The sequence below is a fragment of the Papaver somniferum genome, chromosome 1 (genome assembly GCF_003573695.1).
Source record: "Papaver somniferum cultivar HN1 chromosome 1, ASM357369v1, whole genome shotgun sequence".
In the NCBI taxonomy this organism is placed as follows: domain Eukaryota; kingdom Viridiplantae; phylum Streptophyta; class Magnoliopsida; order Ranunculales; family Papaveraceae; genus Papaver; species Papaver somniferum.
Window position 1 is genome coordinate 213081915 of NC_039358.1, and position 15562 is coordinate 213097476.

Here is a 15562-nt window from a genome sequence, read left to right on the forward strand (position 1 = left end):
AAGCAATCATACTAATCGAGAACTTTTTGAAAATTTTAGATGTATCCGGGTGACGAGGCGGAGGGAAGTCCTGGCACACCATATGAAAATTTTCTATTGGACCCGGTGCGTATCACGGGTTGCATACTACACTTATGTAATAGTTCCAACACCATCAACAAACACATAATGCAAAACTGGATTCAACATAGTATAATATTATTACATTGATCGACTTCTAAATCTCTCGACATGAATACAACTATTTTTGCATTAACACTGCATGCACACTTCTTACACTTCACATTTCTTTTAATCTTCTTTTGAAAATTGCATTTCACAGGTTTTCATGTGACTTGTATATCTTCCAAAACTTTTACAGATAAAATTGTTGGATAAGATGAATTGTTAATAAGCAGAAGGTTGAACAAAAAAAATGTGGAAATTATGTTCAATTACAAACAATTATTGGTATATAAGATATAATATTTTAAATCAAAAATTTATGGAGCCAACTTCTTTATAATTATTTTAATATCTGCCCATAAAATTCATACATGAATTTAAGTTTATAATACCAAATTTAAATCATCAAATCATTAGATACCTAAAGGGTGTTAGAATTCTCTATTCCTTTAAAAAATCAAACTAATCAAAAATTATTAAAAAAATAATCTAATGTATTTGATCACGGGAGCGGGACGAAGCCCCGCCACACTAAATTAGCTGATCCCACCAGTCCCGGTACGTAGCATGGGTTACACTCCAGTTTTAACTTATAGTTCATTCAAACTCCAAATTTATAAGTTAAATCGGTTATTACAGAGTTTTGAAAATTCAGAAAACCTGAAGCCTGTTTGGCATGATGGACTGCTTATAAAATGGGCTTTCGACAAGTTTTGAGCCTTAAAATAAGCGTTTCTAACCGGCCTGTCGGACCTTTTAGGTAGCTAATTATGAGGCTTGTTTGGCCTGAAATGAGCCGGACTACCCGGCCTGACCCAATTTACACCCTTTCATTTAAGGGATAGGAAAGGGATAAAACCTCCCATGGTGCTTGGCCTGACCACCAAATGAGTAACTACTACCTTGTATTGCCTTAATTCAAAAGGCAAGCCCTAAATCAAAAGTCTTCTTATAGTTCCTTCTACTGCTACATTTCCTAAACCAAAACGGGAGTGAAGAACTGCATCTCAACGGCTCAAGATCCAAAACCATAAGGTACTCAAATTCATTTCATGGTCTAAATCCATTATGTTTGCAAAATTAATATAGTCAAATTTGAAGTTGGATCTGAACTTTTTAGGGATTTCATTTGCCAAAATCTTTTGATTATAAACAGATCCAATCTAATGTTGAGACTTGTTGTTATTGACTTGAGCAGGTTTAAGATCGTAATGATGATGTTGTTAATTAGTGAATTGATTCTGAGTATGAAGAAGAAGAAAAGAGTTTTTGATAATTTGTCGTTTGGTTTGTGCGGCCTCGGAAATTTATCACTAAAGGGTATTCTACATCAAGCTGCCATGGTAGCTCTAAGTTTTGAATTCAGATCTGTTTGTATTGTGGTTTCAGGTAAGTCCAACACTAATCAATTTGATCATCTTACCGTTTACATTTCACATTTTCTTATAATCTTAATTATTTGATTCAGGGAGTGGAGAACATGACATTGCATTTATAATGGAAACAGCTTGATTTTTATTCCCGGATAATGTAAAAGACTTAGGATGGGTGATAGATACCACATGATCAACTCAATTTAAATCACAGATAAACATGAGGACTTGAAAAATGGATGAAAGACACATCATGATGGCAGTAGCTGCCCTTAAAGCATTTGCAGCTGCTATTACGGTACCAGTGGACAATGTTAATGATAAAAATAGGTAATCCAATTCTTTTTCTGAAGAATCTGAACAATGGAATGAAAGACATAGATGTCATGCAAAAGTAGGAAATGAGCACAAGTGTTTAGTGAAACACCCACAGATCATGCTTGATTTTTGAAGTTAGTAGCTTAAATGTAGCTTAAACATTTTCTGTACCAAATCATAGTTGTGTACATTATAAGAAAGAAATCCAGTTCTTGTAATCTCACAGAATTTAATCATGCTGCTTACTGAAGTCATTCATGATTCTGATTGTAAACACTACAAGAACAGATTTGGAATCTACTGAAACACTTCTTAGCTTTGTTAGTTTGCTTTGAATTCACAAGTTCAATGATTCTCGCCGCAAACTTGATTTTTATTGCAGAATTTTAGTGTTGCGTTTAAGTGAAGGAAGTAAAAATGTAAAACTGCAGTATGCTTGTAGAGGTGTTGTAGCGTTACCATCTGCAACTAGGGCTACTTTGGCTTTTGAGTATGGGTTTTCATTGCTCATTATCTTGATTAAACTGCATAAGACCTTCTCCAGGGCAAGGGACCCAAATTATGAATTCTGACTTGAGACGTCCCTGACCTTCTGTACCACCACCAATCTGGCCGGTCACCGGAACGACCATTCGTGGTCTTAGACTTTTGATTAAATTTAACAAAACCAACCCATCTAACTATTATTCCGCGTCTCTCTTCTAATTTTGTCTTGGCTAACACACAAAATCACTGTTTTTTTGTCAGAAATCCTAAATTTTAGATCATCTGTATTGGATTATTTTACTTTTATTGTAGCTTAAACTTGGTCAAATTTTCATAATTTATCCAGCTTATGCAGTTTACAAGATGATTAACATATGAGACGTATTATACCAAGTACGGAAATTTAATTCAGTGACAGTAAGTGGTCAAATTCACTGGCATCTCATATTCTGCAGCTCGGTGCCAAATTCTCTTCTGCAAGTGTTAATATGAATAGCCCCCCACCCAGTCCAACTTAATACAGAAAAAAGAAACTAAGATCTCCAATTATACAAAAATAGCATCTAGTGACACTTCTTTCAGCTCCACTAAATATGTACACCAGTTTATAAGCTTGCATTTTCACTTGCTCAAGGATACAGTATCATGGTCATCAAAAGTGCCATGGAGGATCAGCAACAAATTTTTATTTTACCAAATGACTTTGCACATGAAAAATATCATACTCGCCATCATATCAAAAGAGTGGTACTGGAACATTGATCCCAGTTCCCCAAGATAAAATCCAATAACGCTTTCTTTAGCTTCTTTGAGTTTGTACTCCAGTTAATGTCCAACTACATTGCAAGCACCTAATTAGAGCAGAATTGAGGAACCCAAGTAGCAATGTGCAAGTGCAACTAGGGAAACATCTGGCTTTTGAGAATGGCATATCGTAACATTTGTAAATTTAAAAAAAAAAGCACCTGTCTGTCACTTTTGACGTGTGCACCGTGCATCTTAGCCTTAAGGCCCGTAACCGCAAAATGAGCTGTTACCCCGTGCTTGCCTTAATTCATAAAGCTAACCCTACAACCTAGTTAGTAAGTTCACGAATTTTTCGCGAATCATTCGCGAATTTTTCCGTATCACGAATTTTACCGTTTTATTCGCGTACGTTTGCAACTCCGAACCCAAGTCGCGTACTATGTGGCATTCCCGGATTATTCGCGAATCGTTCACGAATTTTACGTATCCCGAATGATACGTCCGCTTAATTCGCCATAAATTCTTTAGCTTTTACTTTTCAAAGACTCCATTTTTTGGGCTTTACTGCCTCCCGAGCATACACGACCGAATATTAGACGTGTTGTAATTTTTATGAAACAAAAACGACTGAAGAGATTTGAAGGTGAAGGTGAGAGAGATCTCAAACTCACTAACCAAGCATCTAAACCACCATACGACGTCCTCTTGGATAACTAATGTTGTATATATTATTAATATCATCATATTGAGTTTATTTTTTCCTTAAATAACTCACACATATGCATAAAAATTGGTCTATGACCTTATAAATACAAATTATTTGTTATATATAGATACCGAATTTTCAGAGCCGAACTCACATTTATAAATCGAATTATACACATACGTATGTCGTTCCGAATTAATGACGAATCACGTCCCATTGACCGAATTTTAGACCGAATCTGAATTTTACAAAACCGTATAATACTCGTACGTTTTCCGTTCCGTACGTTTGCCGAATCCCGAATTACTAACTAGGCCCTACAATACATCTTTAGTCCTCCTTATAGTCCCTCTTTGCTGCTGAGCAACTACAAGAGCTGAATAACTACATGTCAACGACTCCAGATCCAGAACCACAAGGTATTCAAATTCATTTCATAGTCTAAATTCATCAATCTGAAGTTGGATCTGAATTTTTCAGGGATTTCATTTGCCAAAAACTGTTGATTATAAACAGATCCAAACTTGAGAGCAGATTAAATGGTACAATCTATTGTTATTTATGATCTGAGTAGGTTTAAGATCGTAATGATGTTGTCAATTAGTGGATTCATTCTGAATATGAAGAAGAAGAAGATAGTATTTGATCATTTGTTGTTTGGTTTGTGCGGCCTCGGAAATATATCACTAAAGGGTATTCTACATCGAACTATGATCAGTCCTTCCACGTACTGATTCAAATCTGTATCAAATTTGGTTTAAGGTAACTCTAATACTAATGAATTTGATCATCCGTTAGAATTTATTTTGTTTACTGTTTGCATTTCTTTATTTGTTAGTTCTCTGTATTGTTCATAATTTTCTTGACTATTTCATTCAGGGAGTGGAAAACATCCGGTGATATCCACCAATCTACCTGCTCAATTCCTGCTGATGGAGAACCAAAAGAACTGAAAAGGGAGATCCAATGGTTTCACAATGGATGAAAGATACATCACGGTGGATGAAAGACACATCATGATGCTAGTAGCTGCCCTTACAGCATTTGCAGCTGCTTTTACTGCTGCCATGTTTAGTGAAGACAACAAAAGATAATCAATCTTCTGCTTTTCTGTTTTGAACAGGGAACTGAAAGACATAGATGTCATGCAAAACTAGGAAAGTTAAATGAGCACAAGTGTTGGTGAAACACCCACAGATCATGCTAGAGTTGTGAAGTTAGTAGCTTAAATATTAGAGCATAATATTTGTAACATCACAATATTCATTCGTGGATCTAATTGAAGGATGTAATCCAGTGTTTGTAATATCACAAGTTGTTCATGATTTGGTGGAATGTACTCAACCACTTCGTAGTTTCATTTGTAACAATTTGTCGCTTTGAATAATTTCACTGCATTTGATATGCATAACAAGAATTTGACTGCATTTATAAAAAATGCTCCATACCGTTGGGAAGGTTCATGCCTTTGCCAAATTTGCTATGTCCTCTATTTGGGTTAGATTCTGAACATTTGGATCATCTTTTTATCCGCTCCCCCTTTGCTGGGGCTATCTGGTTTGGTGCAGCTCCTCACGGGTCTTTCAAGACTTCTCTCACAGCAATCGGGGGTTATGGACTGGATCAACAATTAGTTTAGCACATCTATCAATTCTCATTCTGACTTGCACTTATGGCACCTCCCAGGAAATAGGTGTACAGTTCTTTATGATCAAGTGGTGCAAAACAAATTTTTTACGATTGCTCAGCGTAATATAAATCGACTTGTAAGTTCGTTAAATAGGGATTTAGACTCTTTTCCGAGATGAATAAGTTGTATGCAATGTTGAAGTTTGACTTAATAACATATGGGTATAACATGTTCTTTTGTTATGTAGAAATAAAATGCATTTAAAGCAGCTAACCAACTTGGTCACCTAAAAGTCTTACAATATTTGTGTCACAGCAATGTAAAGCTGATTGTGGCTGTAACATCTCAACTTTGGATTTATCAAGTAATAATTGTGTCACAGAAATGTAAAGCTGGTTGTGGTTGTAACATCTCAACTTTGGATTTATCAAGTAATAAAGACCGACGAATACAATAAGGAGCAACAATACTCCAATTAACACCATGTACAAATTTTCTTGCTTCTTTGGCTAGAATAGCTACAACTCTATTAGCCTTTCTTGGGACATACTTAAAACCCAAAAAATTATCACATTGAGTAGCAATTTTCTTCGCTTCATTTAGAATAGATTCACACTGCCATAGAATTTTGTTGCTTGTGCCATTCAAGTACTCTACCACTCTCTTGCAATCTCCTTCAATGCTAAAAGCCGATATCCTTGCTTCTTTTGCCCAACTGGTCCTTCTAGAGTTGCGACTGCTTCTGCCTCTTCTGCATTGGATGTAGTTTTGGGTCCTGCCCTTGCTCCATCCATAGTACCTACATGCAGTGTTTTAAAAAACGTTTTGAAGCGTGTTTTGAAGCGCGCTTCACTACAAAAACGTTCCAATACGTCCGCATTAATACTAGTTATATTTTTTAGAGAAAGAAAAAGAATATTCTGGAGAAAAAACATGGATTTAAATCCCAAAACAAGTCCCAACATTTCCTTCTTAGGTTTTCTAGAGAAAAAACAGGGATTTAAATCCCAAAAACAAGTCCCAACGCTTTCTTTTTAGGTTTTAGTGTAAAAAAACCCTAAAAACTACTCAACTCTCACCAAGCCAACTATTTATAGAGACTCCAAAACTCCAAACGTTTCATCTTCTAAACTAAAGCTTTTTCTTCTTCCATTTCATCTTCTATTCTTCTGATATGCAATGGCTTGCCAGCCTCCAGCTAAGAAATCTGAAAATGCGGGGGGTCTAACAACCACACCCAACAATTCGTTTGGCAATCAGAAAGGACTTACTCCAATACACTTTCTAGAGAATCAACTAGACAGTCAAACTCAATCTAGAATAAATTATATCAAAGAGCTTAATATCTCCAACTCTTAATTCAATCCGCAATTAGCAAATAGAAATCTGCGAGCCCGATTGAATATAAGAGGAGTTACTTGAACGGTACCAAAGACCAATGTTCAAACGTCAATCAATGTAAATCAACAACCAAAGGTTGGATATTCTAATTGATTGATCTTAACGCACAACCTGTGATATTTCAATTATATAACAAAATATAATCCGGAAAAGAAATAACACAGACACCAGAATTTTCTTAACGAGGAAACCGCAAATGCAGAAAAACCCCGGGACCTAGTCCAGATTGAACACCACACTGTATTAAGCCACTACAGACTCTAGCCTACTGCCAATTAACTTCGGACTGGACTGTAGTTGAACCTTAATCAATCTCACACTGATTCAAGGTACAGTTGCGTTCCTTACGTCTCTGATCCCAGCAGGATACTACGCACTTGATTCCCTTATTTGATCTTGAAAAAGCGGGGGTCTAACAACACCATCCAATATTTCGCTTAGCAATCTGTATGGACTAACTCCGAAATACTTTGCTAGAGAATCAACTAGACAGTCAGACTCAATCTAGATAAAAGTATCTCAGGGAGTTAATATCTCTCTCTTGATTTGATTTTTACTCAAGCTAAAAACAATAGCGAGTCTTTATCAAATACAAGGAATACTTGGACAGTACCAAAGACCAATGTCCAAGGATCAATCAATATCAATCAACAACCAAAGGTTGGATTTCCAATTGATGATCATGAACGCACAACCTGTATTATTTCAATTATATAAAATATAATGCGAAAAAGAAATAACACAGACACCAGAAATTTTGTTAACGAGGAAACCGCAAATGCAGAAAACCCCGGGACCTAGTCCAGATTGAATACACACTGTATTAAGCCACTCTAGACACTAGCCTATTGCAAACTAACTTCGGACTGGACTATAGTTGAACCCCAATCAGTCTCCCACCGATCCAAGGTACAGTTGTACTTCCACGCCTCTGATCCCAGCAGGATACTGCGCACTTGATTCCCTTAGCTGATCTCACCCACAACCAAGAGTTACTGCAACCCAAAATCACAGACTTGATAATAAACAGATCTGTCTCACACAGAAAAGTCTATCAAAGGATAAATTTGTCTCTCACAGATAAACCCTAGGTTTTGTTCCGTATTTTGATATAAAATCAAGGTGAACAGGAACCAATTGATAATCCGTTCTTATATTCCCGAAGAACAGCCTAGATTAATCAATCACCTCTCTACAATCCTTCCTGACTACACAAGCGGATTGTCGAGGAATCACAAACGGTGAGACGAAGATGTTTGTGACTTCTTTATCTTGCCTATCATAGAACTCTCACGATCTTAAGCCAATCAAACGATTATACTCGTACGATAGAAGATGCAAGATCAGATCACACAACTACGATAAAGTAGTATCGGTCTGGCTTCACAATCCCAATGAAGTCTTTAAGCCGTTAACCTGATTTTAGAGAAGAAAATCAAAGGTTAATGGAGATCAACTCTAGCGGGCGCACTAGGAGCACACAGACGTGTGGGGATTAGTTTTGCACAATGCTAGATGTCTCCTTTATATAGCCTTCAAATCAGGGTTTTGTCTTAGGTACAAAGCAATCCTTATTCACCGTTAGATCAAAACCTGATTTAGATTCAGGCTAATATTTCTCAACTGTTAGATCGAAAATTTAGCTTGTCACACACACTTGGGTAGATGTTTACTGGGTTCGTGAAAACCATTCCCAAACGTGTACATGTATGTTGGTTCAACATAGTAACCCAAAAAGTTAACCATATGAGGATTTCATATTAACCTTGTTCTTATTCACCATAACTAGTTCAATTGACTCAAATGAACTAGTTAAAGAGTTGTTCAATTTCTATGAGATCTTATGTAACTACACAAGACACAATTGAACAAAGATGATTCAATTCGATTGAATCGGCTCATGAACATTATAACCACGGTTTGCATAAAGCATTCCTTAGTAATTTAATGTTTCATGTTCAGAGCACATCTTTAGATCATAACCTCTTAAGTTCACAAACAAGTTCGCGGACTTAAGTTAATCGGTTGAGTTTTCCAAGCTCAGCAGAAATTCTCGGAAAGAGAGCTTCCGCCAGTTCGAGGACTGGGTTCTCGAACTGAGTTCGCGGACTTAGCACACAAACGAGTTTTGGAAAATCCAGCAGAAATTCTCGGTCGAGAACTTCCGACAGTTCGCGGACTGAGTCTGCGGACTGGTAAGCCAATTCCACAATCCTCCCGATTTCTCTTGATCAACAAAGTTTGAAAACTTCGGTTCAAGGAATACATGGTTATGTAATCTAAACTCTCATTTCAATCATTGAGACATTCTCAGAGGACGCTATGTAGTCGTTATTCACAGACCGATTCACGTCAGAGCAATTCTCAAAGTGATTTAAACTTTTCATGACTTTCATCACTAGGTGAAGATAAACTTGATCAAAGCGAAACGCTTTACCAACGCATGATTTCGAGATAAAAGATAAGCAATGAATGCTCAGCTCGAAACATCAAATGTGTATGATCTAGTCTATATATCATACGACTTTTGTCTCATAAGAAGTAGAAGATAGAAGAGATAGAGTTTTGAGTGATAGATAAGTTCAAGTCTCCACATACCTTTTTGTTGATGAAGTTCCACGGTTCCTTGTATAGATCTTCGTCGTTGTATGATGAATTGCCATGAAGTCCTTGAGCTCAACTTCACTTTTCTATCCTAGTCCGAGACTTAGCTATGTAGGCTAGAAATCAAGACTTATAGTTTTGATCACTAACATTGACAAACATGCTTGAGATAGTAACGCATGCGAGGTTGACCGAGCTATGCTCTAATAATCTCCCCCTTTGTCAATTTTAATGACAAAAATATTAGTACAAATGGAATACAAAAAAGATAAACTTAAGTGGCTCCTATTCCATAGTCTAATCTTCAACGTTCCTTGAAATCTTCGTCCTTCCCAGTACTCCAATGATCCCAAAGGTTGTAAGTTTAGCACCATCGTCGTTGAAGATCCGTAGCTATAACAATGAGAGAAATCAAGATTCTCGATCATTATTATACAGTGTCATAGTATTAGTATATAACATCAAAGTCCAATTGTATCACGACTTTAACAATAATACTACGGTGATATGTATCACTCCCCCTTAGCCAATACTCCATCTCGATCATGGAAACCAGTCCCCCTTACACAATGATCCGAAAACCATATGTATTTGTAGTGTGACCTACAATATTTCTCCCCCTTTTTGTAAATAAAATTGGCAAAGGTACAAGAATGGGATCATAATGAAATTTCCACAAGAGACATTTCATGACCAAAAGAAAAATACATACCAACTTAATTTAGATGCAATCTAATAGCCGAAGCTAATAGCATTCATCAAGGAGTTTTAAGATACAAGATAACCCCTATAAAATTCCACAAGTGCACTCCCCTCAAGATATTACCATTAAGCACAAGTCCAAAAGAACTCTCCCCCATTTGATGTCATTCCCGAGAGAACAACAAGAGCGGCCTTAATTTCGAAAGAAAAGAAGGATTTTTTATTGGACACCAAAAACCATAGGAATGATTTTCTATATCCAAAGCTCAACCAAATTAACCAAAAGTAAACCCATGATTAATTCAATTGGAATGCGCAACTAAATCAAACCACAAAAGTGATCAATTTAATTGAAAGTGCTCGACATAAGTAAACTCACGGAGCTACGACTAAGTCAATCATATGGAGATGACTAACTTAACCGTTCAAATACTCAACATAAGGAAAACCTTACGGAATATATGACTACATTAACCAAAGAACATGATAGTGTAGCCTTTTATATACTCAAAACAAGAACTTGTGGAATATATGAAAACTCAACTAGATTAATTACAAGAGAACCTATAATTAATCTAATTGGAATACAAACAACCAAACTAATCGCTGAAGTAATTAAATTAATTATTTTGGGATCAACATAAGAGAACTTATGGAACCCCGACTAAGTTCATCATAGAATATGACAACCTTAACCGTACATGTACTCAAAATAAGAAAGAAGACTTACGGAGTACTAACTAAATAACCAAACTAGTTGATTAATTTAGTTCCTAATGCTCGACATATAGCATCTTATGGAACAACCAACAAAGCCAAGGTAAATCGACTTAGTTGTAAGGTGCTCAACATAAGACACACAATGGAGCCTTCACGGTAAAACATAATAAAATGGATCAATGAAGATCAATACCGTGGATAACATACAAGGATCTATTCTATTTTCCATCATAACGACATAATAGACTTTATCCTTGTTGAACAAAAGATTTTATCCTATTTTCCATCAAATACATGACTGCATAGGCATAACTTTTGTATATGTCAAAAGTCCATTCGTCCTTTCATCAATACGAATACCGATTCACGAACGACTTTACTTTTGACTGCAATATGGGACCTTCAAGTTCACGGACGTAAACAATACATATCCCATAAAAATATTGCAATATCACCATTAAAATACTGCAATAAACATCATCCTCCAAATATTTTTAGAATTTAATACTAATAAACCTAAAAAATAACATAAGAAGATGAAAACAAAAATAGCTATGTGTAGTCACAATCACTGCTATTCAAAGCACTAGTTATTCTTCCAAATAATCCAAAAAGAAGACATCCTAGGCATATAAACCAAAACAAAGACGATCAAACTAAATCTTGTATGCAACCAGGGATTGAACATGAAAGAGTTCTTCAGTTTCCCTCCTTAGTTCGCCTTTTAGGTAATCAAGGTTTCGTGTTGCGATACCAAGCTGTTTGCGTACGATCTCAAATCCTTCAAGAAGATTTCCTACCCGTTGTGAAGAAATCTGAACTGGCAGTTTGTCTTCGTTTTCATGATCAAGAGCATGAAAGCATGAGATATCAATAGGACATAGATCAACATCATCAACCTTGTTGCTTCCCTCCATTTTGCACCAAAAAGACTTTTAGAAAATATTTTTGCACCTTTGGAACACAATATATATATATATATATATATATATATATATATATATATATATATATAAGGAATTCCATCAAACCCTAGGAATCAAGACGTTCGTGAGGGTTGGTGCGTGTACTAGAGAAACGGGCCTATGATAGACCAGGAAGCCCAAAATAAAAGAAATAGATGTTGAGGAGCAAACAAAATAAAGTAACAAAGAATGCAGTACAATCCTGACAACTTTCTCAAGAAGAAAAATCCTGAGAATCAAGAGTATCCCTTTTTAACATGACAAACATTAAAAAGAGATGCAACATGAACATGTCAGGGTGTAATAAGATGAGCATCTTGCTCATCATTGTTTGCTTCTTCTTTTTCCTTTTCATAGGTATTTAACAAACTACCTGGTGGTTTAGTTGAAGAAGTATTATCAAGAGAAGATTTAGAAGTACATGGGTTAACATCATTCCATGTTTTCTTGATATTCTGTCTTAGTTTGTTTATGTGAATCTTCAGATCAGAGACTCGATTGTTGACATGTAAGAAGTCTGAATTGGAAGTCTTGGATTCACAGTCCTTTTTGAGAGAATTAGAGGAACCCGACCTTTTCTTCCTTCTGTTCTTTTTTCTCTTTTCAGACTGATTTAACAGACCTGTTAGACTTTTGCCATTATTTTTTCTTCCTTTGTAGAATCCTTCGATGGAACATGGGAAGGATCAACTTTATCACACTTCATCCCTTGGTAGCGAAAGTCCTTGATTCTGCCAATCTGTGATACAGGTTTAACAACTTCCTTAGACATCCATGTAAGAATATTACGAAGTTTTTCATTCCTTTTCCGAAGAAGACACCTTTGCTCAGAGTGTCCTTTGTTCCCGCAGAAATAGAAGTGAAAGGATTTATATTCAGTGGTTCTCTTACTAGAAGACTTTGTTGGAGCAGAATCCTTGTTCTTGCAAGCTGATACATGTCTTTCACATGAATAATTATTAACGGCTCTAACAAAGTTGATCTTACCTGTGCTTGGAATGTCTATACCTTTATAGCCCAGACCACGTGTATCACGATGTTCTTTACATGCTCTAAGCATAGATGATAGCTTTGTATAGCTAGTGTTAAATCTCTTCAGATTTTTCTCCAGAGATTTTACTTTCTCAAGCGCAACCACAAGTTCAGTTTTCAAGGATTTTTCTTTGGTAAGAAACTGATGTTCTTTGTCCTTGAACCATTTACGCTAAGATTCATATCTTGCTTCAGTTTCGTCAAGCATTTCTTTTAACACACCGAGGTTACGAAGAAGATTATCGCATTCAGTTTTTTTTAGCAAACCTCTTCTTCATGATCTTTAACGGTAGATTGTAATAGTTTGTATCCACCATCATAACCCTTGAAGAGTTTTCTCAATTTTCTGTTTTCTTGACATAGAGGACCCATGAATTTTCTCTGGTAAGCAGTTGTCTTTGTTTCTTTTAATTCATGATTAAACAACATGATGTATTGAGAAACTTCCTCATCAACGCTTTGTTCTTCTTCTGAATCACTGTCATCTGAAAGATCATCCAACTGTTTATCAAGAGATTTTTTTTCAGTTGAATGCAGATTCGGCAGAAGGAGACAAGAAGGAGTTTTTCTCAAAGGTTTCAGATATCTGAAGCTTATCTGAATAACCCTGAACTGATGTTGCGTTATCAGAGATAATACTCTTGTCCATAGAGTCAGATCGCTACAAACACAGACTGATGAGGTGTTAAACGTGTTTGCCTGCTCTGATACCAATTGAAAAAGCGGGGGTCTAACAACACCACCCAATATTTCGCTTAGCAATCTGTATGGACTAACTCAGAAATACTTTGCTAGAGAATCAACTAGACAGTCAGACTCAATCAAGATAAAAGTATCTCAAGGAGTTAATATCTCTCTCTTGATTTGATTTTTACTCAAGCTAAAAACAATAGCGAGTCTTTATCAAGTACAAGGAATACTTGGACGGTACGAAAGACCAATGTCAGAGGATCAATCAATATCAATCAAAAACCAAAGGTAAGATTTCCAATTGATGATCACGAACGCACAACCTGTATTATTTCAATTACTCAACCCCGGGACCTAGTCCAGATTGAATACAAATTGTATTAAGCCGCTACAGACACTATCCTACTGCAAACTAACTTCGGACTGGACTATAGTTGAACCCCAATCAGTCTCCCACCGATCCAAGGTACAGTTGTACTCCTACGCCTCTGATCCCAGCAGGATACTGCGCACTTGATTCCCTTAGCTGATCTCACCCACAACCAAGAGTTGCTACAACCCAAAATCACAGACTTGATAATAAACAGATCTATCTCACACAGAAAAGTCTATCAAAGGATAAATTTGTCTCTCACAGATAAACCCTAGGTTTTGTTCCGTCTTTTGATATAAAATCAAGGTGAACAGGAACCAATTGATAATTCGGTCTTATATTCCCGAAGAACATCTTAGATTAATCAATCACCTCTCTACAATCCTTCCTGACTACACAAGCGGATTGTCGAGGAATCACAAACAGTGAGACGAAGATGTTTGTGACTTCTTTATCTTGCCTATCGGATAACTCTCACGATCTCAAGCCAATCAATCGATTGTACTCGTACGATAGAAGATGCAAGATCAGATCACACAACTATGTTAAAGTAGTATCGGTCTGGATTCACAATCCCAATGAAGTCTTTAAGTCGTTAACCTGATTTTAGAGAAGAAAATCAAAGGTTAATGTAGATCGACTCTAGCGGGTGCACTAGTAGCACACCGACGTGTGGGGATTAGTTTTGCACAATGCTAGATGTCTCCTTTATATAGCCTTCAAATCAGGGTTTTGCCTTAGGTACAAAGCAATCCTTATTCACTGTTAGATGAAAACCTGATTTAGATTCAAGCTAATATTTCTCAACCGTTAGATCGAAAACTTAGCTTGTCATACACACTTGGGTAGACGTTTACTGGGTTCGTGAAAACCATGCCCGAACGTGTACGTGTATGTTGGTTCAACATAGTAACCCAAAAGGTTAACCATATGAGCATTTCATATTAACCTTGTTCTTTTTCACCATAACTAGTTCAATTGACTCAAATGAACTAGTTAAAGAGTTGTTCAATTTCTATGAGATCTTATGTAACTACACAAGACACAATTGAAACAAAGATGATTCGATTCGATTGAATCGTCTCATGAACATTATAGCCACGGTTTGTATAAATCATTCCTTAGTATTTTAATGTTTCATGTTCAGAGAACATCTTTAGATCATAACCTCTCAAGTTCACAAACAAGTTCGCGGACTTAAGTTAATCGATTGAGTTTTCCAAACTCAGCAAAAATTCTCGGAAAGAGAGCTTCCGCCAGTTCGCGGACTTAGCACACAAATGAGTTTTGGAAAATCCAGCAGAAATTCTAGGTCGAGAACTTCCGACAGTTCGCGGACTTGGAAAGCCAATTCCACAATCCTCCCGATTTCTCTTGATCAACAAAGTTCGAAAACTTCGGTTCAAGGAATCAATGGTTATGTAATCTAAACTCTCATTTCAATCATTGAGACATTCTTAGAGGACGCTATGTATCCGTTATTCACAGACCGATTCATGTCAGAGAAATTCTCAAAGTGATTGAAACTTTTCATGACTTTCGTCACTAGGTGAAGATAAACTTGATCAAAGCGAAACGCTTTACCAACACACGATTTCGAGATAAAAGATAAGCAATGAATGCTCAGCTCGAAACATCAAATGTGTATGA

At 36.4% G+C, this 15562-nt stretch overlaps 2 long non-coding RNA genes across 2 annotated transcripts; both read left to right on the forward strand.

The window, feature by feature from the left end:
* Positions 1-1067: 1067 nt before the first annotated feature.
* On the forward strand, positions 1068-2157 carry LOC113336435. The gene is made up of 3 exons (XR_003353812.1): positions 1068-1200; positions 1364-1554; positions 1634-2157. It is a non-coding gene; the product is annotated as an uncharacterized LOC113336435 (long non-coding RNA).
* A 2022-nt stretch (positions 2158-4179) lies between these two features.
* Positions 4180-5149, forward strand: LOC113336446. The gene is made up of 2 exons (XR_003353823.1): positions 4180-4557; positions 4675-5149. It is a non-coding gene; the product is annotated as an uncharacterized LOC113336446 (long non-coding RNA).
* Positions 5150-15562: the final 10413 nt, after the last annotated feature.